This window comes from Dendrobates tinctorius, unplaced genomic scaffold, assembly GCF_039654945.1.
Source record: "Dendrobates tinctorius isolate UK_male_01 unplaced genomic scaffold, ASM3965494v1 ptg000036l, whole genome shotgun sequence".
NCBI lineage: Eukaryota > Metazoa > Chordata > Amphibia > Anura > Dendrobatidae > Dendrobates > Dendrobates tinctorius.
This window is the reverse complement of record NW_027361704.1, coordinates 19,549,508-19,572,672: the sequence shown is the minus strand read 5'-3', so window position 1 is coordinate 19,572,672 and position 23,165 is coordinate 19,549,508. Positions and strand designations below refer to the sequence as shown.

The 23,165-nt window shown below is 45.3% G+C and overlaps 1 protein-coding gene across 1 annotated transcript in view; it reads left to right on the top strand.

Annotated features, from left to right (window-relative positions):
* The first annotated feature begins 1,107 nt into the window (after positions 1-1,107).
* The window catches only part of CTNNA1 (catenin alpha 1), a 143,737-nt gene continuing 121,679 nt past the window's right edge, over positions 1,108-23,165 (top strand). The window contains exon 1 of the mRNA XM_073573743.1: positions 1,108-1,263. The gene's annotated coding sequence lies outside the window, so the exon portion shown is untranslated. The remainder of the gene's footprint in view (positions 1,264-23,165) is intronic.

Here is a 23,165-nt window from a genome sequence, read left to right as displayed (position 1 = left end):
CTGCGGATTTTCCCGCGGCGGAATCGCAGCATGCTCATTAATTTAGCGGAATCGCAGCGATCCCGCACACATAGGATTGCATTGTTCTGCTTACTTTCCGCATGTGGCTATGCCCACCATGCAAAAAGTAAGAAGAACATTTGTGGATGGTACCCACAGTCAGGAGGAGAGGAGACTGTCCTCCGGGCACCATATCCCTGTAAAAATAGAATTAAAATAAAAAATATTGTTATTCTCACCTTCCGACGGCCGGCAATCTTCTTCCCGCCTCTCTCCCTGTCCCAGTACTCCTTTGCGCGAATGACCGCGATGACGTCTCACGGTCATTCGCGCAAAGGATTACTGGGACCGGAAGATGCTGGGAGCGAGGCGGGAAGATCGCTGGCCATCGGAAGGTGAGAATAACAGTGTTTTTTATCCTATCTTTTACTACTGACGCTGCATAGGCAGCCTCAGTAGTAAAAAGTTGGTCACACTCAAACACTATGTGTGACGAGTGTGACCAACCTGTCAATCAGTTCTCCAAGCGATGCTACAGATGGCTTGGAAAACGCTAGCATTCTGCAAGCTAATTACGCTTGCAAACTGCTAGTTTTTCCATGGGAATTTAAAATGCGATTTTCCCATGAAATGGAATTCCGGCGGTAACTTCCGCGGGAATTCCGCCACGTGTGAACCCAGCCTAAAGCGCTGAGAAACCGGCGGATTCACCGCCCTCAGGCTCAGCAGCTTCACTGCCAAGGCCGGGGTGACGCGTCAGTCTCAATACCCGGCAATGCACGTGCGACGGAACGGTCCGAGCTTCTCACATTGCAGTTGCGTGTGTGACCTCGGCCTAAGGGCAAGTTTTGGCTGCCATAAAATATACATACAAAATGGACAATGTTGAATCCGCTGCGTGTGCACAAGGGTAGGTGGCCATAGGTGCGGTACACTGAGCGGCGGTCCTCAGCGGCCACACACAGCCCACACTGCTCCGACAACCACAGCACTGGGCCCAGGCGCCCACGGAGCTGCACACGGCGGCAGGACGTCCTGCACGAGCTGTGGACGCGGGACACGGTCCCCTGCAGGTGAAGCGCCCACTCCTCGGCTCACATGACGCCTGTGGAATGAGCCCGCGCCCTGGGAGGAGTCTGCGCACAACAGGAACTGCCCGGCTCATCCTGTTTCCTACTAACAGTCCTCAGACCTGGGAGAAGTGGAATTTGCCTTGGGCTGTGGCCCCGTCGTCCTGTCGCAGTCGCTGAGGTACCGCCGCAGGTGAGTCCCGTCAGGAGGAGGCGCCATGTTGGCGCTGCCGAGTTCTATGGAACTTCTGGAAGTTTTGGTGCGGCGTCACCTGTGTCCGTGGAGCGGTGGTCATTACTGTGCGGGGACATGGTGCCGTGCGCCCCCCGCATTGTTCCTGAGCAGGAATGCGCGCACCTTCCCGCAGCTCGGGATCCCGTCACTGGCCGCACAGTGACCTTGTGTAACGTCGTCTTTCGGTTCCGCCATGTCACGGTGATGCCGTCTGCACTTGTCCGGCTCTCCCAGCTGGAGGGTCCTGACTGCAGGCTCCTGTAGTCACCGTTTACAAGCCCCAGATCGCCGTAATCTATAGGTGATCCATGGGATAAAGCCACATCTGAGAGGAACGTCTGCCGGAGATCTGGGGCTTCTGAGGCTGCAGTAATGAAGATGGTGTGGAGCTGTGTGCACACGCTGTGGATCCGCAGCAGTTTCTGCTGCAGTGGTACAGTACCATTAAAATCAATGGAAAATAAAAACCACAGTGCAGACATCTGCACTGCGGAGTTGCTGCGGTTTCAAAACCGCAGCATGTCAATTCTTTGTGCAGATTCCGCTGCTGTTTGGCACCTGCTCTATGGCAGGTGTCAAACCGGAGGGGTAAACCTCAGATAAACCAAAGGTCTTTTGACCTGTGGTTTGACAAATCCATGCGGAAAAATCCGCAGGACAATCCGCAGCATGTGCACACACCCTAAGGGTAAGTGCACACACTGCGGGTTTGCCTGCAGTTTTCCCCTGCGGATTGACACCTGGACAATGGAACAGGTGTCAAACTGCTGCGGAATCCACAGAAAGAATTGACATGCTACGGATTTAAAATCGCAGCAAATCCGCAGCATGTGCACTGCGGATTTGAAATCCCATTGGCTAACATTGTACTGTACAGTGTCTGCGGAAATGCTGCAGATCCGCAACAGAATCTGCAGCTGATCCGCAGCAGAATTTGCAGCGTGTGCACATACCCTAAGGGTGAGCGCACACAGTGCGCATTCAGCTGCAGATTTTTCCGCGCGGATTTGCAGGTAAATCCACAGGTAAAATGACCTGCGGTTTACCTGTGGATTCCCCCTGCGTTTTGACACCTGGACAATGGAACAGGTGTCAAACCACAGCGGAATTCGCAGAAAGAATTGACTTACTGCAGATTTAAAACCGCAGCAAATCCGCACTGAAAAATCTGCAGCATGTGCACTGCGGTTTTTAAAAGCCATTGGATAACATTGTACTGTACTCTGCTTGCAGATCCGCAGCAGAATCCGTACCGTGTGCACATACCCTAAGGCTGTGTTCACATGTGGAAAAGCCTGCTACAGATCTAGTGACAAGTGCACAATGAGTCTACTGATAGCATCTGTATATGTTACTACTTGTTTTCACCCAACTCCATTACAAAACAATGAAACCGGTAGCGGGCTGATCGGGCCGCAGCTTGGAGAGACCCGTAGCGAGCTGATCGGGCCTCAGCTTGGAGAGACCCGTAGCGGGCTGATCGGGCCGCAGCTTGGAGAGACCCGTAGCGGGCTGATCGGGCCGCAGCTTGGAGAGACCCGTAGCGGGCTGATCGGGCCTCAGCTTGGAGAGACCCGTAGCGGGCTGATCGGGCCTCAGCTTGGAGAGACCCGTAGCGGGCTGATCGGGCCTCAGCTTGGAGAGACCCGTAGCGGGCTGATCGGGCCTCAGCTTGGAGAGACCCGTAGCGGGCTGATCGGGCCTCAGCTTGGAGAGACCCGTAGCGGGCTGATCGGGCCTCAGCTTGGAGAGACCCGTAGCGGGCTGATCGGGCCTCAGCTTGGAGAGACCCGTAGCGGGCTGATCGGGCCTCAGCTTGGAGAGACCCGTAGCGGGCTGATCGGGCCTCAGCTTGGAGAGACCCGTAGCGGGCTGATCGGGCCTCAGCTTGGAGAGACCCGTAGCGGGCTGATCGGTCCTCAGCTTGGAGAGACCCGTAGCGGGCTGATCGGGCCTCAGCTTGGAGAGACCCGTAGCGGGCTGATCGGGCCTCAGCTTGGAGAGACCCGTAGCGGGCTGATCGGGCCTCAGCTTGGAGAGACCCGTAGCGGGCTGATCGGGCCTCAGCTTGGAGAGACCCGTAGCGGGCTGATCGGGCCTCAGCTTGGAGAGACCCGTAGCGGGCTGATCGGGCCTCAGCTTGGAGAGACCCGTAGCGGGCTGATCGGGCCTCAGCTTGGAGAGACCCGTAGCGGGCTGATCGGGCCTCAGCTTGGAGTGCGTCAAAACAATGCATTACAGTCTATGGGAACGCATGCGTTCTTCAAAATGTAAATAGAAATCCCATGAAACACGCCCATTTTTGTTTTTGACGTCATATCGAACGCATGCGCATAATGCAAACACAACTTTTTTTGGCATCATGCATAATATGATGTGGATATAAAACGCTGCGTAAACATGCGTTTGCATGCAGATGATACGCTGCGGACTTAAACGCTAATGTGAACTTAGCCTAAGACCACAGGTGAGGCCAAAAGTTGTGACAAACTTTTTTTTCCCCCCAAAGTTTGCTGCTTCAGTGTTCTTACATTTTGTGGTTAGACGTATCTTTTGTTACTGGAGTACAATTCTAGCATTTCTTAAGTTTTTTCACTTTAATTGATACTGTAATTATATAATGTTTGTATAAAGACTCAATATTTACAAGGTTGACCCATGTTTTTTCAAGACTTCTGCCCTTGTAGTGGATATCGGCTTCTGGGTTGAATCCTGACTGATAATTCATTCCTGTCAAACTCCTAGCACTGAGAAGCGCTGATTAATCACAACTTACTTTGTTTTTGTTTTTCTGGTTTTTGAGGGTTGACCACAGGTTCTCAAGGGGATTGAGATCTGGGAGTTTCCTGGCCATGAACCCAAAACGTCAATGTTTTATTCACTCAACCACCACGTCACTTTTACCTTGTGACATGGTGCTCCATTATGCTGAAAAAAGCATTGATCATCACCTAATCATTTCTGGATTGTTGGGAGAAATTGCCCTTTAGTTAAAATTGTGAGTGACCCCACTCTTGTGGATAAAAGGCAACCTTAAACAGTCTGAAAGGGGCTTCATTAGTAGTAAAAAAAAAAAAAAACTTTGCAGGATGTCCAGGCACTGGACTGCTGAGGACTAGGATGTAGTTATTTTCTTTGAAGTCTTTGGCTGGTTTCACACTTTTTTTAGTGCTGTGCCTCGTGCGCTATCGTGCTCATGCGCATTGCTCCCCTATATTTAACATGGTGGGAGCATGGTATAGCGCTTGTACGCGTTCGTGTGCTGCGTTTTTCCAGGTGTGCGCCTAAGCGCGCCAGACGCAACATGTTGTATTTTTCTGTGCGCCCAACTAATGCCAAAAAACGAATTCGCACGTTAGTGCACGGAATGCGCAAAAAAACATTACAGTCTATGGGATCGCACGCGTGCACTAGTACATGCACACGCATGCGTTTAAAATAGCATGCGTTTTTAGAGTTAACATGGCGACAAACTGGTTAAATCGCATGCTCAAAAAAACAGCAAACGCATGCAATACTCTTTGTTTTTTTGCATGTGTTTGGAATGCGCACGAGACGCAGCGCAAAAAAATGCTAGTGTGAAAGTAGCCTTCAGACAGTTTGGGACACGTGGAAGAATGAGGCTGTGTTCACACATTGCGGTTTTTTTCGCGTTTTTCCCGCGGTTTTACCAAAAAATCCTCTCCAAAAACGCCTAAAAGAAGCTTCCCATGCATTTTGTACTTTTTGTGCATATTGACGCGTTTTTTACCGTGAAAAAAACGCTTTGCGGTAAAAAACGCAGCATGCTCATTAATTTTGCGGTAATTTCCACATTTCTGGCTATTTTTTGTGTGTCTGGGGACTCTCTGGAAAAAAATCGCGCAAAAACGCGCAGAAAAAAATGCGCATTTTCTGGGAAGGAGTCCGGTTTTTATGCAGAAATTTTCTGCATACGTGTGCACATAGCTTGATTGTTCAGAGAAGAAAAGGTGAGCATTACCGTGAGTCCAGTGTCATGCCAACAATGGAGCCTCCTGAGACCATTCATTGGGGTTGTTTTTCATCCATGGAGTGGGCTCACAGCTTTGGGCAAGAACACTTCAATTAATACAGTAATGAATCGTATCTAAACCTCCTCAAAGAGCAACTTCTCCCAACAATCCAGGAATAATTTGGTGATGACCAATGCTTTTTCCATTATGATAGGGCACAACCTCAAGTGGCTCCCTGTACAAAACATTGACGTTTTGGCTCCATGACCAGGTACCTCCCCACATCTTAATTCCACCGATAACCTGTGCTCAATGCTAAAAAATTGGGTGGACAAACAAAACACAGAAATTGTGATATGCTCCAAACATGGATTAGATAAGAATAGACTGTCATCATCAATCAGGATTTTGCACAGAAGCTGATATCCAGACGCCAGGTCAAATTGCAGAAGTCGTGAACACTTAAGGGCCTTTTACATTTAGCGATGCACCAGCGATCCGACCAGCGATACGACCCAGTCAGGATCGCTGGTGCATCGCTAAATGATCGCTAGTGAGCTTTCACACAGAAAGATCTCACAGCGATGCAGCAGCGACGCAGCGCACGATACTCACCTTTCACACACAGCGATCCAGATGTCCTCCCGCCCGCGTCCAGCGTCGCTCGTCTCACACAGCAGGAAGCCCAGCAGGAAGCTGTCGACGAGAAATGGAGCCGCCCGATCAGCGATGGACAGCGGGGAAGCCGGTCGGAGGTAAGTATCACACATAGCGATATCGCTAGCAATATCGCTATAACGTCACAAAATCAGTGTAAAACCCCCTTTAGGCTGTGTGCCCACGTTGCGTTTATTAAGCGTTTCCAGCACGTTTTTGCCGCTGCTGAAGTGCTTAAACGCTAACAAAACGCATCCCCATGCAATCCTATGGGATTCCGCAGTTGCTGTGCCAATGCTGCGGATTTTTCTACTGCGGAATCGCATTGCTGTAAAATCTGCAGCATGTCTATTCTGCGGAATCGCGGCGATTCCGCTGCCATAGGATTGCATTGAAACGCTCAATTTACGCATGTGGCTATGCCCACCATGCATAAAGTGAGCGCTTCATGTGCGGATGGTACCCAGGGTCTGGAGGAGAGGAGACTGTCCTCCATATCCTGGGTACCATAATCCTGTAAAAAATAGAATTAAAATAAAAAATAGGGATATGCTCACCTTCTGTCAGCCCCCGGAGTCCTCCCGGCCCTCATCGGTGCTGACCGCTACGTCATCAGAGGTCATTTACGAAATGCATCCCTGGGAACGGAAGTTGCCGGCAGCGCCGATGTCGACCGGGAGGACTCCGGGGGCCGACAGAGGGTAAGTATATCTCTATTTTTTCTTTTTTTAACATTCTATCTTTTATTATTGATGCTGCACAGGCAGCATCAATAGTAAAAAGTTGGTCACACTTGTTAAGCACTATGCTTGACAAGTATGACCAACCTGTCAATCACTTTTCCAAGCACGGCCTCAATTCGCTTGGAAAAGTGCTTGAATTGCGCAAGCCAAAAACGCTTGCAAAACACTAGTGTTTTGCGGGAAAATGCATGAGAATTCTGCATGCGTTTTACCCGCGGTGGGGAGTTGCAGAAATGCTGCGGAATTGTCCAACGTGGGCACACTGGAAATATTGAGGCTTTTAGATAAACATGATGTATTTGTCAATAAAGTGTAAAAACGTATGAAATGGTAATTGTGCTTCAGTACCATAAAACGGGAGGGCAGTTGATTTTCCCAAGCAGCCACATGGGAGATTGTGGCTGTTGTGGCGGGGTGAGTTTATGGACTGAATTTCTATCTGCTAATTAGTAATTTATACTTTACAAGCTACTATTTCCACAATGGAGATGAGACCTTATTCAGCTCTGCGGACACTGTTCCATGATGTGGCCAGTTAAACACCTTAAACTGGTGAAATGATTGTAAGAGCCTGCATACAAGGTTGTAACATTCCCTTCACATTGTAATCTGTGAGAGGAGAAATAACACAGCATCAGGGCTGGTACGCCGGCCTCGATATACCTTGCTAAATGGCTCCTTATAAGTCTGGTTAAAAAAGGGAGGAACCCGGGTGCTACTGAATATGCAGTACAACAAGTTGTCCAGTGAGAAGTAAGAGGCAACACTCACTGTTTCTGGTGCAGTCCTCTTTATTCATGATCCATTAAAACATAGCGTCAGGGTGGAGAGGTGGAACATCAAGCGGACTACGGCCGTTTTGCGCTGTGTTGCGCTTCTACTGGATTTTGCACCCGTAGAAACCAGGGCTGTGGAGTCGGAGTCGGTGCTCATTTTGGTGGAGTCGGTATAAAATGGTCCGACTCCTAAAATATATAATAAATTGGGTACAGTAGTTCAATGCAGAATGTGCTGAATATTTTTTCATAGGAATTTGGGAAAGTTCTGAAATGTCTTATAAATGACTGTTCTATTCCTGATCTAAAGGCCCCGTCTCACTAAGCGATCTCGGTAGCGAGATTGCTGCTGAGCCACAACTTTTGTGACGTAACAGCGATCTCACCAGCGAGATCGCTGTGTGTGACAGCGATCAGCGAGCGGCCCCCCTGCTGGTATCGCTGATCGCTGGAAGAAACCTCTGGACATTTCTTTGGTCGCTGGTCTCCCGCTGGCCAGCACGCATCGCTGTGTGTGACAGGCGGGAGACCAGCGATCAGGTGTAAAAAATAATAAAAAAAATAAAAAATATAGTTATTCTCACCTTCCGACGTCGCGTTCAGCCATCCTGCCTCTCTCCACGCTCCGGTCCCAGTGATCCTTTGCACGAATGACCGCGAGACTTTGTTATCCCTCGAGACCGTGACATCTCGCGGTCATTCGTGCAAAGGATCACTGGGACCGGAGCGTAGAGAGAGGCAGGATGGCTGAACGCGACGTCGGAAGGTGAGAATAACTTTTTTATTTTGATTCTATTTTTTACAGCGATAGCAAGCGATGCCGGGCGGTCGGCATCGCTGGTGAAGCTGTCTGTGTGACAGCTCACAAGCGACCACATAGCGACTTACTAGCGATCCTGACACCTTGATATCGGTGTCGGGATCGCTGGTAAGTCGCTTAGTGTGACGGGGCCTTTGAGGCTACATTCACACAGCGTTTTCCTGCGTTTTTTGAGGATACGTTTTTCAGTTGTAAAAGCAGATCAGCTTTTTAAAAAAACCGCATCACCTGAAAGGTTTTTGAGCTCATAGATAATGTTTTCAATAGCAAAAGCAGATTAGAAATCTGCTCTATCTGTATATCCATTTATCCATATCTGTATCCATATCTTATCTGTACCAAAAAGAATGAAAGCCGGATAGCACACAGACTAACACTCTTTTTTTTTTTTTTTTTTTTTTTAAGCACCAGACAGGTACACCTCATAGCTGCCCAAAAGGACGCCCAGGACAGGCATTGCTCGTCTTCAGTAACACATCAACATTGATTGATAGTTGGAATAAATAGACTGCATTCACCACCACATCTTCTTAAGGTGCAGGCTTTATTTTCAAGTGTAGGGGTGTGAAGTATGAGGTTCTGCCGCTATGTTTTAACTGATTGTGAATAAATTACTGCTCCAGGAACGATGAGTGCTGCCTCTTCTCACTGGACAATTCCCTTCACATTTTGCCTTGTTGATTTGTTGAAAAGCAAAAACGATGCCTGTTGACTTAAGGCCCTTTTACATTTAGCGATGCACCAGCGATCCGACCCGGTCAGGATCGCTGGTGCATCGCTAAATGATCGCTAGTGAGCTTTCATACAGAAAGATCTCACAGCGATGCAGCAGCGACGCAGCGCACGATACTTACCATTCACACACAGCGATCCTGGCGTCCTCCCGCCCGCCTCCACGCGTCGCTGGACGTCACAGCAGGAAGTCTCAGCAGGAAGCGCCCGACGAGAAATGGAGCCGGACATTCTCGCGCGATCAGCGATGGACAGCGGGGGAGCCGGTCGTTGGTAAGTATCACACATAGCGATATCGCTAGCAATATCGCTATAACGTCACAAAACCAGTGACGTTTTAGCGATATTGCTAGCGTAAAACCCCCTTTACACAGTGACTTGTGAAAGTATTCGGCCCCCTGGAACTTTTCAACCTTTTTCCCACATATCATGCTTCAAACATAAAGATACCAAATGTAAATTTTTTTTTTTTAGCACCAGTCAGGTACACCTCATAGCTGCTCAAAAGGACGCCCAGGACAGGCATTGTCTGTCTTCAGTAACATCAACTGATAGTTGGAATAAATAGACTGCATTCATCACCACATCTTCTTAAGGTGCAGGCTTTATTTTCAAGTGTAGGGGTGTGAAGTATGAGTTTCTGCAGCAGCTGAGGTGTGCAGTATGAAATTCTGCGGAACAGTATGAGATTCTGCCCCCCCCCCCAGGTTTGAACCTGGCTACGCCCATAGTGTGAATATAGCCTGAGGAACTAGGCTTTATCTTAGCCGAGATAAGTCAGTGTGTGTGTATATATATATATATATATATATATGTATATGTATAATATATATATATATACACACAGTACAGACCACAAGTTTGGACACACCCTCTCAATCAAAGCGTTTTCTTTATTTTCATGGCTATGGGAAGGTGTGTCCAAACTTTGGTCTGTACCGTATACATGTACATGTATACAGTGTATTACATATTTACAATTTATTACAGTTTTTTGTGTTCTAAAGTTGTATTCCAATAAATAGATATTATGTTCTATCTAAATATTATTGGATCATAGAAATGATTAAATGTCTGATGTTCACATTGTACTAGAATAAATTTTTCACTTAAATATAAGCAATACATGTGGGAGTCGGAGTCGGTGTAAGGGAAATTGAGGAGTCGGAGTTGCAGGTTTGGCTTACCGACTCCACAGCCCTGCCGACATCGGCGTATTATTACGCCCAATCTCAGAAAGGGGTTAATAAGTTACGGAAAAAATTGCCTCTGAATAATGAACGAGCTGCAGATTTTATAAAAATCCTACAAAGTATTGACTTGGGAGCTGAATACAAATCCACATTGCAATTTTCAGATTTATATTTTAAAAATAATTAGAACACAATGTAGAATTTCCTTTACGCTTCACAAATACTTGATATATAATGTAAAATCCCAATAAAATACATTAAGTTTGTGGGTATAACATGAAAAAATGTGGAAAAGGTCACGAGGTATGAATACGTTATCATGGCACTCTATATGCCTATAAGGCCATTGAGTTTAAAGTGAAGGTGCCACAATTTCTTTTTGTATTAAAAATGATTATATAAACAATTATTTTTAATACAATATTAAATTTTTTAACTTTAAATTTTTTTTTTTATTAATTGTTTTTTTCAGCCACTGGGCGCTACCATTTTGGTTTGCGGGAGTGTAAGAGACACTTACAGTCTGCAAATATGGCTGCCCTGGGCATAGGAGACAGCAGTTGCCTGTCGACGCTATACCTAGTATTGAGCTGGTCCCTGCTGTGATCTGGGCACGCCCCCTGGGCTGTCCAGATCACAGCAGAGGGAGGAGATTGGCGACATTTTTCCGGAGCCCACAGTGTATACTGTGAGCTCAACTTTCCCCCTATAATCGCAGGAGCCGCGCAGTTATAGGAGAAGACCGAGGACTGGAGGCAGGAGGAGAAAGGAGCAGTGCAGTGAGGTAATTATCAAGGAATGGGGAGGGGTCAAGAGACAGCAGCAGCTGACCTGTGAACACTCCTCTCACTCACACACATACAGCAGTGGGTTGTCTCATCTCCTGCAGCTGTGAGGGGTGAGGAGTCTGCACAGTCCAATTGTCTGGGATCGTCTGTGTATCTAATCCTTCCAAGTGTGATACTGACTGCTGAGCTGTGTATCTAATCCTCTCCTGTGTGATACAGTATGCTGAGCCGTGTATCTAATCCTATCCTGTGATACTGTATGCTGAACCGTATATCTAATCCTTTCCTGTGATACTGCACATACTGAGCCGTGTATCTAATCCCATCCTGTGTGATACTGTCTCCTAATTCTAGTTTCACATTTGCGTTTGGAGGCACAGCCCCCTGCCGCGCCTCCTCTGGTCAGCTCCGCTTATGGGCGCATGCCACTGCATGCGGCCTACATACCCTATCCTTAGCATTGGGTACGCAGGCCGTGAGCAGGTATGCTTTTGCCGCCGCATGCGTCCTTTTGACAGTGCAGCGATCGAACCAAAATGCAACACAGAAGTACTGTTAAGAGATTTGTGGCTGATTCTGAGCACAGACGTGTTCGTGCTGATAAAGGCAGAATGAGGAAGGTTTCTGCAATGCAAGTTCATCGGATTAAGAGAGCAGCTGCTAAAAAGCCATTACAAACCAGCAAACAGATATTTGAAGCTGCTGGTGCCTCTGGAGTCCCTCGAACCTCAAGGTGTAGGATCCTTCAAAGGCTTGCTGTGGTGCATAAACCTACTATTCGGCCACCCCTAAACAGTGCTCACAAGCAGAAACGGTTGCAGTGGGCCCAGACATTCATGAAGACTAATTTTCAAACAGTCTTGTTTACTGATGAGTGTCGAGCAAGCCTGGATGGTCCAGATGGATGGAGTAATGGATGGTTAGTGGATAGCCACCATGTCCCAACAAGGCTGCGACGTCAGCAAGGAGGTGGAGGAGTCATGTTTTGGGCCGGAATCATGGGGAAACAGCTGGTAGGGCCCTTTAAGGTTCCTGAAGGTGTGAAAATGACCTCTGCAAAGTATATAAAGTTTCTGCTTGTATTTCTATGCATGAAGTCAGAATAGCCTCCCAGAGCTGCTGTTATGATGTGAACTGCCTCCCACCCTCATAGATCTTTTGCTTGATGATACTCCAAAGGTTCTCTATAGGGTTGAGGTCAGGGGAAGATGGTGGCCACTCCATGAGTTTATGTCCTTTTATGCCCATAGCAGCCAATGACAGAGGTATTCCTTGCAGCATGAAATGGTGCATTATCATGCATGAAGATGATTTTGCTCCTGAAGGCACGTTTCTTTTTAGACCATGGAAGAAAGTTGTGCCGGGGGGCACAAAACCGCTGACAGTAGATAAACGCCGATGCTGCACAAAGCCCAGCAAGCGCCGACGTATATATACCGTTGGAGGTCTGAAAGCGGTTAACATAGGAACCCTTCTTTGATATCACCTTCACAATTCTTGCATCCATTGAACTTTTGTGCCCCCCGGGACCCCCACATACCTTATAATGCGGGGATCCCGGCACACAATGCTTGCTGCGACCCCTGACCACATCGAGACCTGATTGGTTCAGGTCCTGATGACGGCGTCACAGCAGCCAATGAGAGAGCTCGCTGGGAAAGCTTGTTGTTTCCCGGCGATCTGACTCATAGTAACACCACTTCTCCTCTGATCTCGCTCTGACAGGAAATCAAAGGAGAAACAGCGTTACTGTGTGACAAGATTGCTGCCTGGCACAGCTGTGCCAGGCAGCGATCTTGTCACAAAAAAAAAAGCAGGTACGCAGGTTATTGTTAGGGTTAGGTTTAGTGCTATTGTTATGGTTAGTGCTATGGTTAGGGTTAGTGCTATGGTTAGGTTTACTGTTAGGGTTAGTGCTATAGTTAAGCTAAAGTTATGGTTACTGTTATGGTTACTGTTAGGCTAAAGTTAGGTTTATTGATAGTTACGGTTAGTTTTACTGTTAGGGTTAGGGTTACTGTTAGGCTAAAGTTAGGGTTATGCAGGACAAATTGGACAACAATTTTTGGGGTCCAATATCTCCTGTTACCCTTGTGAAAATAAAAAAATTGGGGGCTAAAAGATCATTTTTGTGGGCAAAAAAAGTTTTTTATTTTCACGGCTCTACATTATAAACTTTAGTAAAACACTTGGGGGTTCAAAGTGCTCACCACACATCTACATAAGTTCCTTGGGGGGGTCTAGTTTCCAAAATGGGGTCACTTGTGGGCGTTTTCTACTGTTTGGGCACATCAGGGGCTCTCCAAATGCGACATGGCATCCGATCTCAATTCCAGCCAATTAGGCATTGAAAAAGTCAAACGGCACTCCTTCCTTTCTGGGCTCTGCTGTGTGCCCAAACAGTGGTTTACCCCCATATATGGGGTATTGGCGTACTCAGGACAAATTGTACAACAACCTTGGTGGTCTAATTTATCTTGTTAACCTTGGGAAAATAACAATTTTGGGGCGAAAAGATCATTTTTGTGGAAAAAATGATTTTTTATTTTCATGGCTCTACGTTATAAACGTCAGTGACGCACTTGGGGGTTCAAAGTGCTCACCACACATCTAGATAAGATTCCCTTTAAGGAACTATCACCCCTTTTTTCGAATGAGCTGCCGGCACCGCCATCAGGGGCTTATCTACAGCATTCTGTAATGCTGTAGATAAGCCCCTGATGTAACCTGAAAGATAAGAAAAAAGAGTTAAGGGCCTGTCACACTAAGCGATATCGCTAGCAATATCACTATAACGTCACTGTTTTTTTTGACGTTATAGCGATATCGCTACATGTGATACTTACCTCCAACCGACTCCCCGCTGGTTATCGCTGATCGCGCGAGAACGTCCTGGACCGTTTCTCGTCGTCAGCTTCCTGCTGGGCTTCCTGTGGCACCGACGAGTGACGCGTGGACGCGGGCGGGAGGACGTCAGGATCGCCTCCTCTGACAGGTAAGTAGTGACCCCCGACCTCTGCTATGTTGCTGGTGAGATCTGCCTGTGTGTGGCAGCTCACTAGCGAGCACTTAGCGATGCACCAGCGATACTGACCGCGTCATATCGCTGGTCGAGATCGCTGGTGCATCGCTAAGTGTGACACTACCTTTAGATGATACTCACCCTGGCTTTTGGTCCGGTCCGATGGGTGTCGCCATCCGGTCCGGCGTCTCCCATCTTCATACGATGCCGTTCTCTTCTTTCCTTCCTATGGTGGCTCCGGCGCAGGCGCACTGCTTTGCCCTGTTGAGGGCAGAGTCCTGCAGTGCGCAGGCTCCGTGAGAAGTCCGGCGCCTGCGCACTGCAGTATTCTGTTCTGCCCTCAATAGGGCAGAGTAGTGGGCCTGCGCCGGAGCCACGACAGGAAGGAAAGAAGAGGACGGCATCGTATGAAGATGGGAGGCGCCGGACCGCTACACTCGTCGGCTCAAGACCAGACCGCCCCCCCCGGTGAGTATAATCTAACTCCTTTTTCTTCTCTTTCAGGTTACATCGGGGACTTATCTACAGCATTACAGAATGCTGTAGATAATCCCCTGATGGCAGTGCCGGCAGCTTATATTCGAAAAAAGGGGTGACAGATTCCCTTTAAGGGGGGGGTCTAGATTCCAAAATGGGGCCACTTGTGGGGGGTTTCCACTGTTTAGGCACATCAGGGGCTCTCCAAATGCGACATGGCGTCCGATCTCAATTCCAGCCAATTCTGCATTGAAAAAGTCAAACGCACTCCTTCCTTTCTGAGCCCTGCCGTGTGCCCAAACAGTGGTTTACCCCCACATACGGGGTATCGGCGTATTCAGGAGAAATTGCACAAAAAATTTTGTGGTTCATTTTCTCGTTTTACACTTGTGAAAATAAAAAAAAAAATTTGTTCTGAAGTAAAATGTTTGTGAAAAAAAGTTGTTGATTTTTTCCTTCCACATTCCATTCATTCATGTGAAGCACCTGAAGGGTTAATAAACTTCTTGAATGAGGTTTTGAGTACATTGCGGGGTGCAGTTTTTATAATGTTGTCACTTTTGGGTATTTACTGCCATATTGACCCCCCCAATCTCACTTCAAATGTGAGGTGGTCCCTAAAAAAATGGTTTTGTAAATTTTGTTGTAAAAATGAGAAATCGCTGGTCAACTTTTAACCCTTATTATTTCCTAACAAAAAAAAATTTTGTTTCCAAAATTGTGCAGATGTAAAGTAGACATGTGGAAAATGTTATTTATTAACCCCTTCACTCCCAGAGCTTTTTTCGTTTTTCGCTCCCCTTCTTTCCAGAGACATAACTTTTTTATTTTTCTGTCAGAATGGCCATGTGAGGGCTTATTATTTGCAGAATGAGTTGTACTTTTAAATGACACCATAGGTTTTACCATGTCGTGTACTCGAAAACGAGAAAAAAATTGCGGTGAAATTGCAAAAAAAGTGCAATCCCGCACTTGTTTTTTGCTTGGCTTTTTTGCTAGGTTCACTGGATGCTAAATCTAACTTGCCATTATGATTCTCCAGGTCATGACGAGTTCATAGACACCAAACATGTCTATGTTCTCTCTTATTTAAGTGGTGAAAAAAAATTCCAAAGTTTGCTAAAAAAAAAAAAAAAAAATTGCGCAATTTTCGTAGACCCGTAGCGTCTCCATTTTTCGTGATGTGGGGTCGGGTGAGGGCTTATTTTTTGCGTGACGTTTTTAATGATACCACTTTTGTGCAAATACGTTCTTTTGATTGCCCATTATTGCATTTTAATGCAATGTCGCGGCAACCAAAAAAACGTATTTCTGGCGTTTTGATTTTTTTTCCGCTATGCCGTTTAGCGATCAGGTTAATGCTTTTTTTTTTATTGATCGGACGATTCTGAACGCGGCGATACCAAATATGTGTATGTGTGATTTTTTTTTTTTTTATTTTATTTTGATTGGGGTGAAAGGGGGGTGATTTGAACTTTTTTAGGTTTTTTATTTTTTTTTATTTTTAAACATTTTTTTTTTACTTTTGGCATGCTTCAATAGCCTCCATAGGAGGCTTGAAGCATGCACAACCTCATCGGCTCTGCTACATATGGGCGATCTTCTCATTGCCCATATGTAGCAGATTTACTGCTGTGCTTTGAGCGCCAGCCTCTGAGACCTGTGGTTGTCCAGGCAACGCGTCGCCAACCCCCGATCACGTGACGGGGGTCGGTGATGAGCTCACTTCCGGCCCGGCGGCCGGAAGTGCTATTTAAGTGCCCGCTGTCCGCTTTGACAGCGGGATTTAACTAGTTAATAGGTGCTTTGAGGTGGACTCTCCATCGGAGCCCACTTGAAAGCAGGGGATCCTTACCGATGATGTACTATTCCGTCATCGGTAAGGAAGGGGTTAACTATATTGTGCGATATGACTCTGATTTAAGGGCATAAAAATTAAGTTTGAAAATTGCGAAATTTTCGTCAGATTTCCATTTTTTTAACAAATAAACGCAAGTCATATCAAAGAAATTTTACCACTATCATGAAGTACAATACAGTGGGGAAAAAAAAGTATTTAGTCAGTCAGCAATAGTGCAAGTTCCACCACTTAAAAAGATGAGAGGCGTCTGTAATTTACATCATAGGTAGACCTCAACTATGGGAGACAAACTGAGAAAAAAAAATCCAGAAAATCACATTGTCTGTTTTTTTTTCATTTTATTTGCATATTATGGTGGAAAATAAGTATTTGGTCAGAAACAAAATTTCATCTCAATACTTTGTGATATATCCTTTGTTGGCAATGACAGAGGTCAAACGTTTTCTGTAAGTCTTCACAAGGTTGCCACACACTGTTGTTGGTATGTTGGCCCATTCCTCCATGCAGATCTCCTCTAGAGCAGTGATGTTTTTGGCTTTTCGCTTGGCAACACGGACTTTCAACTCCCTCCAAAGGTTTTCTATAGGGTTGAGATCTGGAGACTGGCTAGGCCACTCCAGGACCTTGAAATGCTTCTTACGAAGCCACTCCTTCGTTGCCCTGGCGGTGTGCTTTGGATCATTGTCATGTTGAAAGACCCAGCCACGTTTCATCTTCAATGCCCTTGCTGATGGAAGGAGGTTTGCACTCAAAATCTCACGATACATGGCCCCATTCATTCTTTCATGTACCCGGATCAGTCGTCCTGGCCCATTTGCAGAGAAACAGCCCCAAAGCATGATGTTTCCACCACCATGCTTTACAGTAGGTATGGTGTTTGATGGATGCAACTCAGTATTCTTTTTCCTCCAAACACGACAAGTTGTGTTTCTATCAAACAGTTCCAGTTTGGTTTCATCAGACCATAGGACATTCTCCCAAAACTCCTCTGGATCATCCAAATGCTCTCTAGCAAACTTCAGACGGGCCCGGACATGTACAGGCTTAAGCAGTGGGACACGTCTGGCACTGCAGGATCTGAGTCCATGGTGGCGTAGTGTGTTACTTATGGTAGGCCTTGTTACATTGGTCCCAGCTCTCTGCAGTTCATTCACTAGGTCCCCCCGCGTGGTTCTGGGATTTTTGCTCACCGTTCTTGTGATCATTCTGACCCCACGGGGTGGGATTTTGCGTGGAGCACCAGATCGAGGGAGATTATCAGTGGTCTTGTATGTCTTCCATTTTCTAATGATTGCTCCCACAGTTGATTTCTTCACTCCAAGCTGGTTGGCTATTGCAGATTCAGTCTTCCCAGCCTGGTGCAGGGCTACAATTTTGTTTCTGGTGTCTTTTGACAGCTCTTTGGTCTTCACCATAGTGGAGTTTGGAGTCAGACTGTTTGAGGGTGTGCACAGGTGTCTTTTTATACTGATAACAAGTTTAAACAGGTGCCATTACTACAGGTAATGAGTGGAGGAAAGAGGAGACTCTTAAAGAAGAAGTTACAGGTCTGTGAGAGCCAGAAATCTTGATTGCTTGTTTCTGACCAAATACTTATTTTCCACCATAATATGCAAATAAAATGAAAAAAAAACAGACAATGTGATTTTCTGGATTTTTTTTTCTCAGTTTGTCTCCCATAGTTGAGGTCTACCTATGATGTAAATTACAGACGCCTCTCATCTTTTTAAGTGGTGGAACTTGCACTATTGCTGACTGACTAAATACTTTTTTTCCCCACTGTATGTCTATTTGTCAGTATAACTTTGCAGTCACCAACAAAATGGCTGCTCACTGTGTTCCTAAATGTCATCCTCTCTTATCCCTTAGCAAACACCCATAAGGGGAGGCAAGGAGTGACATCACACACATGTGAGCAGACTCCGCCCATATTTACTGCAGTCGTAATGCGAGCTCAAAAAAAGGAGAGATTTAGTTCCAGCTTCCAAACAATCCAACATTTTTTATTCGTTCATGGATAAAAACATGAAGCAATGATGGACAAGTTCACATGACCCTCAGGAGCTTTACGCGTTTCGAGCGCACTAAGGCCTTTTTCACACTTCAGTTTTTCGTTTCAGTGAAAATCCGCCAAAAAGGTGGAAAAGCGGATCCGTTCCTAACTGATGTGAACGGATGGCACAGGATCCTTATTTTGACGGATCCGCAGAATGAAGAATTTTAAAGGAACCGCTGGCGAGAGAGAGAGAGAATTTTTTTCGTCCACCAGAAAGGATTTCAGGGTTAATTTTCTCCCTGACTTCCTTTCTTTGGGCATGCGCAATGGAAAATGCGGATCCAACAACAAAAAAACGTTGCAAGGTCCGTCCAGGTATGCCAGCGGATGAAAAAAATTTGGCGGATCCTCACAAAAACGGATCCAATGGATGGCCATCCGTCAAGATCCGCCAGTAATGCAACTCAATGGGGAAAAAAACGGATCCGCAAAAAAAAAAATGGCCGATCCGTTTTTTGCAAAACCTGGTGGATTTTGACTGATGGTCGAAAACGGAAGTGTGAAAGAGGCCTAAGGCCTCTTTCACACTTCAGTTTTTTGCATCAGTCAAAATCCGCCAAAAGGACGGATGGCGGATCCGTTTTAGTACTGATGACAACGGATGCCACCTGTCCGTTTTTTTTGCCGGATCCGACAAATGAAGAATTTGAAAGGAATCGCAGCCTGGAAAAAGAGAGAGAGAGAAAAACGTTGAAAGCTCCGTTTTGAAATCTTTGAGGATGGTGACGGACAGCAACTTTTGGCGGATCCTCAAAAAAAACGGATGCAACGGACGGCAATCCGTCACAATCCGCCATTAATGGAAGTCAATGGGGAAAAAAAACGGATCCTCAAAAGAAAATTGAGGATCCGTTTTTTTCAAAACCTGGCGGATTGTGACTGATTGTAAAAAAACTGACGTGTGAAAGAGGCCTAAGGCTACACTGTGACGGATATGGCATGTATTTAAACACCCCTAAGGTCAATAGAATTTGTTCAAACAATCATGTGATCCAACAAAATTAAAAACTTACAGATATACTGAAAAAAACTCAAAATATAAAACTCAAAATTACCATGTAACATACAAAGCACATCAGTTACCCATAAAAACAACCATTAAATACATATAATGTGTTGAATAATTAAATATACAGAATCAATAATGATACACGATTTCCTTACGCGCATTTAGACCAGCAGGATGACATGTCCCCAAGCGAAAAATCCAGAATGCGTCTCGTGTCATCAGCTGTTTCCTTATATCTCCTCCCCATGGTGACTCTCGATGCCAATAACTAAGTGCTGCAATATTCCTCTGATGGCAGGTCACAAAATGTGTAGATGCAAATGACATCGTCCAGTTGGTACTGGTAAGAGAGATAATGTCGGTAATGTGCTCAGAGATTCTGGTGTAAATGTCAGGTAGTGCGACCCACAGATATCAGATGACCTTCTATGCAAACAATCAGATACACCACATTTCTGGTATTACAATGACTATATTTCTGAGTTTTATATTGTGACTTGCCCTCACTATCAGAAAAAACAGAAGTTAGAATTGAGTGAGCGCATTGCCTACATTTAGTAGAACCGCATTTATAAAATCCAGCATAATGTAGCCAAGTGTGGTGTTCCTTATTAGACTTGAAAAAACTAGGGGAAATGGTGTTGCCCAATGTTATGGGTTTTTTTGCTGCAATGTTGCATCCAGCTGATAAAACTTGAGATAAAATATCATCTTCATACAAAATCGGTACATTTTATAAAACCACTGATTTAATTTCATTGAATTGGGGACTGTACTGAATAGAACAACCAGGTTTGTTCATCTGAGGAACAGTATCACGAATTCGGTGCGTTATCAAATCAATGCGTTTTTTCTTTTGGACAATTTTTTTCGCCCCATTCAATGACCAATGTGAGCTAGTTGTACACTAGGTTTTTGTCAAATTTCAGTATCTGCGCCCCCTAGTGTTTAAAAGTGGAAATACCAAACCTTTTAAAATTATTTTTCATATTTTACTAAATTATAAACAAATGATAATATATTTTAAGAAAATTTAAATATTCTTTACATTTTTTAATTGCTGGAAAAATTTTTTTTTTTTTTTTGAAGGCACCTTCCCTGTCGGTCCATTAATAGGGGTCCATGACTCTTCTATGTGTGAATGTGGCCATACACTGAAAGTGCGATTTGTAAATCCTCCATTTACATGCACTGTATGGCTGAGAAGCAGTCAGAAAATTATAATACTGTACAATGTACTGGTATAAATTGTCTGCCAATTATGGATCTTGAGGAGGGTCTTCTTTACCTCAGGAAGACTTTCTCCATAGTAACCTGTGACCTCATTCAGAATGGGATCAGCAATGCATCGCTTTTATTGTGAAATCAAAACAGTTGTCTTCTGGAGCTTCTGGTCACCTTGAAATAAGGCGCCTGCTATTCATCCTCCCCGGAAAAGTGAAGGATTGGCGGATCTGTGGCAGAGGTCCCAAGATATATTAGAGCACAGGCTAGCGCTCCCCAAGTGTTCTGAGGCTGGGGTCACACTGCGTTTTAGGCAGTCCGTTACACCACGGTATAACGCGGTGTAACGCAGTCCGTTAACGCTGCCATTGAGCCCCATTGTCGGGCGCATCGCGACGCATGCCGTAAAGCGGCACGCGTTCGCGATGTGCTATCATTCGCTGACGTAGCCTCGGACGCGGCCTGCAGTGTTTGAGGCTCCGTCACCGCTAGCGCTGATGATTCATCTGCGCTAGCGGGTATAGCATAACGCGATCGCGTTATGCTATACCATTAGCTGCCTGTCAACGCTATGCGTTGAACTGGCTGCTAAAATGTAATGTGAACCCAGCCTTAGGGTATGTGCACACGTTGCGGATTTGCCTGTGGAATTTTTTGTGCGGATTCTTCCTCTTGGCAGAAAACGCAGTTGAAAATCTGTGTGGATTTTCATGCGGTTTTTTTTTTTCATGCGGCTATGTATGCGTTTTTGTAAGCTAGATAAAGATATATTATTTAACAAAAAAAGAATTGTGATGTCATTGTCCTTGTCCAACCTCCTCTTTTATATTCTCTATTGAAGACCATAATATCATTACATACCATGTTCACATATAATGTGTGTGTGTATATGTGCATATATATATATATATATATAAAATTTATTTTAGATAATACCAAACCCGATGTTTAGTAATGTACATAATAAAATGGTACATAAAGAGTTAAATAAAGACAGAGACACACGTGTCCCCACGCGCACACACAATCTGTGTTAGGCCGGGGTCACACTTTCAACAAACTCTCACGAGTCTTGCACCTCGGCACTGCCGCTGGCACACGGACCGGAGCGCTCAGCTGCATAGAAATACATGCAGCTGCACACTCTGGTCCCAAGTGCCGGCGGCAGTGCTGGGTATTGAGGTGCGAGACTTGTCCGAGTTTCTTGAAAGTGTGGCCTGTTTAATTTAAAAAAAAAAAAATGGAAAAAAAGTTGCATGGGCTCCTGTGCAATTTTCAGAACCAGAACAGGGAAAGCCAGCGACTGGGGGCAAATCTTTATAGCCTGGGAAGGGGTGTTAATACCCATGGATCTTCCCAGACTATTAATATCATCTCACAGCTGTTTTGCAAGTAAAAATGCTGTTTTTCTGCAAAAACCAAAGTAAAGCAAAAATAAAGTACATATATATTTGATATTGCCACGTCCGGAACAAACCCATCTATAGAACGGTCACATTATATTACCATTATGTTTGGTACAAATTGATTTGCAGGACCCAGTCCATTGACCAGATCACTAATCTCTGACCACTTTACAGGAGCCCTGAGAATTGCTTCCAAGCTCCTTACGTTCACTGCTCTTATGATTAGCCAGCCTTGTGTGACATCATCATTACGGGGTGACATCGTGCCAGGCTGGCTAATCAATACAAGAGCTGTGGATTCCAGGGGGTACAAGGTGGTTTTCGAGGCTCCAATCCAGCGTCCACAGATTCCTGACTTTGACGTTGGCCTTCAATTTGCACAAATTCTAAGTATCGAGGCTTGTTTCTTGCAGATAAGTTGATTTTCTGTAATATCCTTTTGCTTTATATACAGCTTTTTTATTTTTATTATATTTCTCTTCTATGTAGCAGTATGGTAAAATTTGCAGATGTTTTTTTTTTTTTTTTCTCCTTTAAGTCTTCCATGCACGTTAGTAATGACCGTTTTATATCTCAGTTCATTGTGCACATTTTACCTTTTTTTGTTTCATTTTTGTTTCCTTAAAAACCGTGTTCTAAATGGCGGAATGTTTTTGTGATTTGTTTTTTTTTAAATTCATATTTACAAATTTTTATTTTTTTTAATGTTATTACTTATTCTCATTGTGGAATTTGAACATTCATGAGCTAATTAGTGGTCTAATGCTTTTGTAATACTTATGTATCAGACCTGTAAGTATAACACTGACACAGGGCCTAAAAAGCCACCGTAACTGGCAGACTCCGAGGCCATTGCTTGGCCTTTGGTTGCCATAGCAACCTTGGTAATCCACGCATGGGCCAACAAAGTGAATAAGGGGCCCTCCTCCTTGTCACAACCAACTAAATGCCAGAAGGTTAAACAGCCGGGATCTGTGCTGGCACCGACCCTGGATTTACTTGCCAGAGCTCTGCTGTCATAAAAGTCATGCTCCTGCAGTCTGTGTGTTGGGCACAGCTTCTGTGGCCATGAGATTTGCAAATTTGACATTTTTCTTTCTTTTTTTTTGGCCAACTTATCAA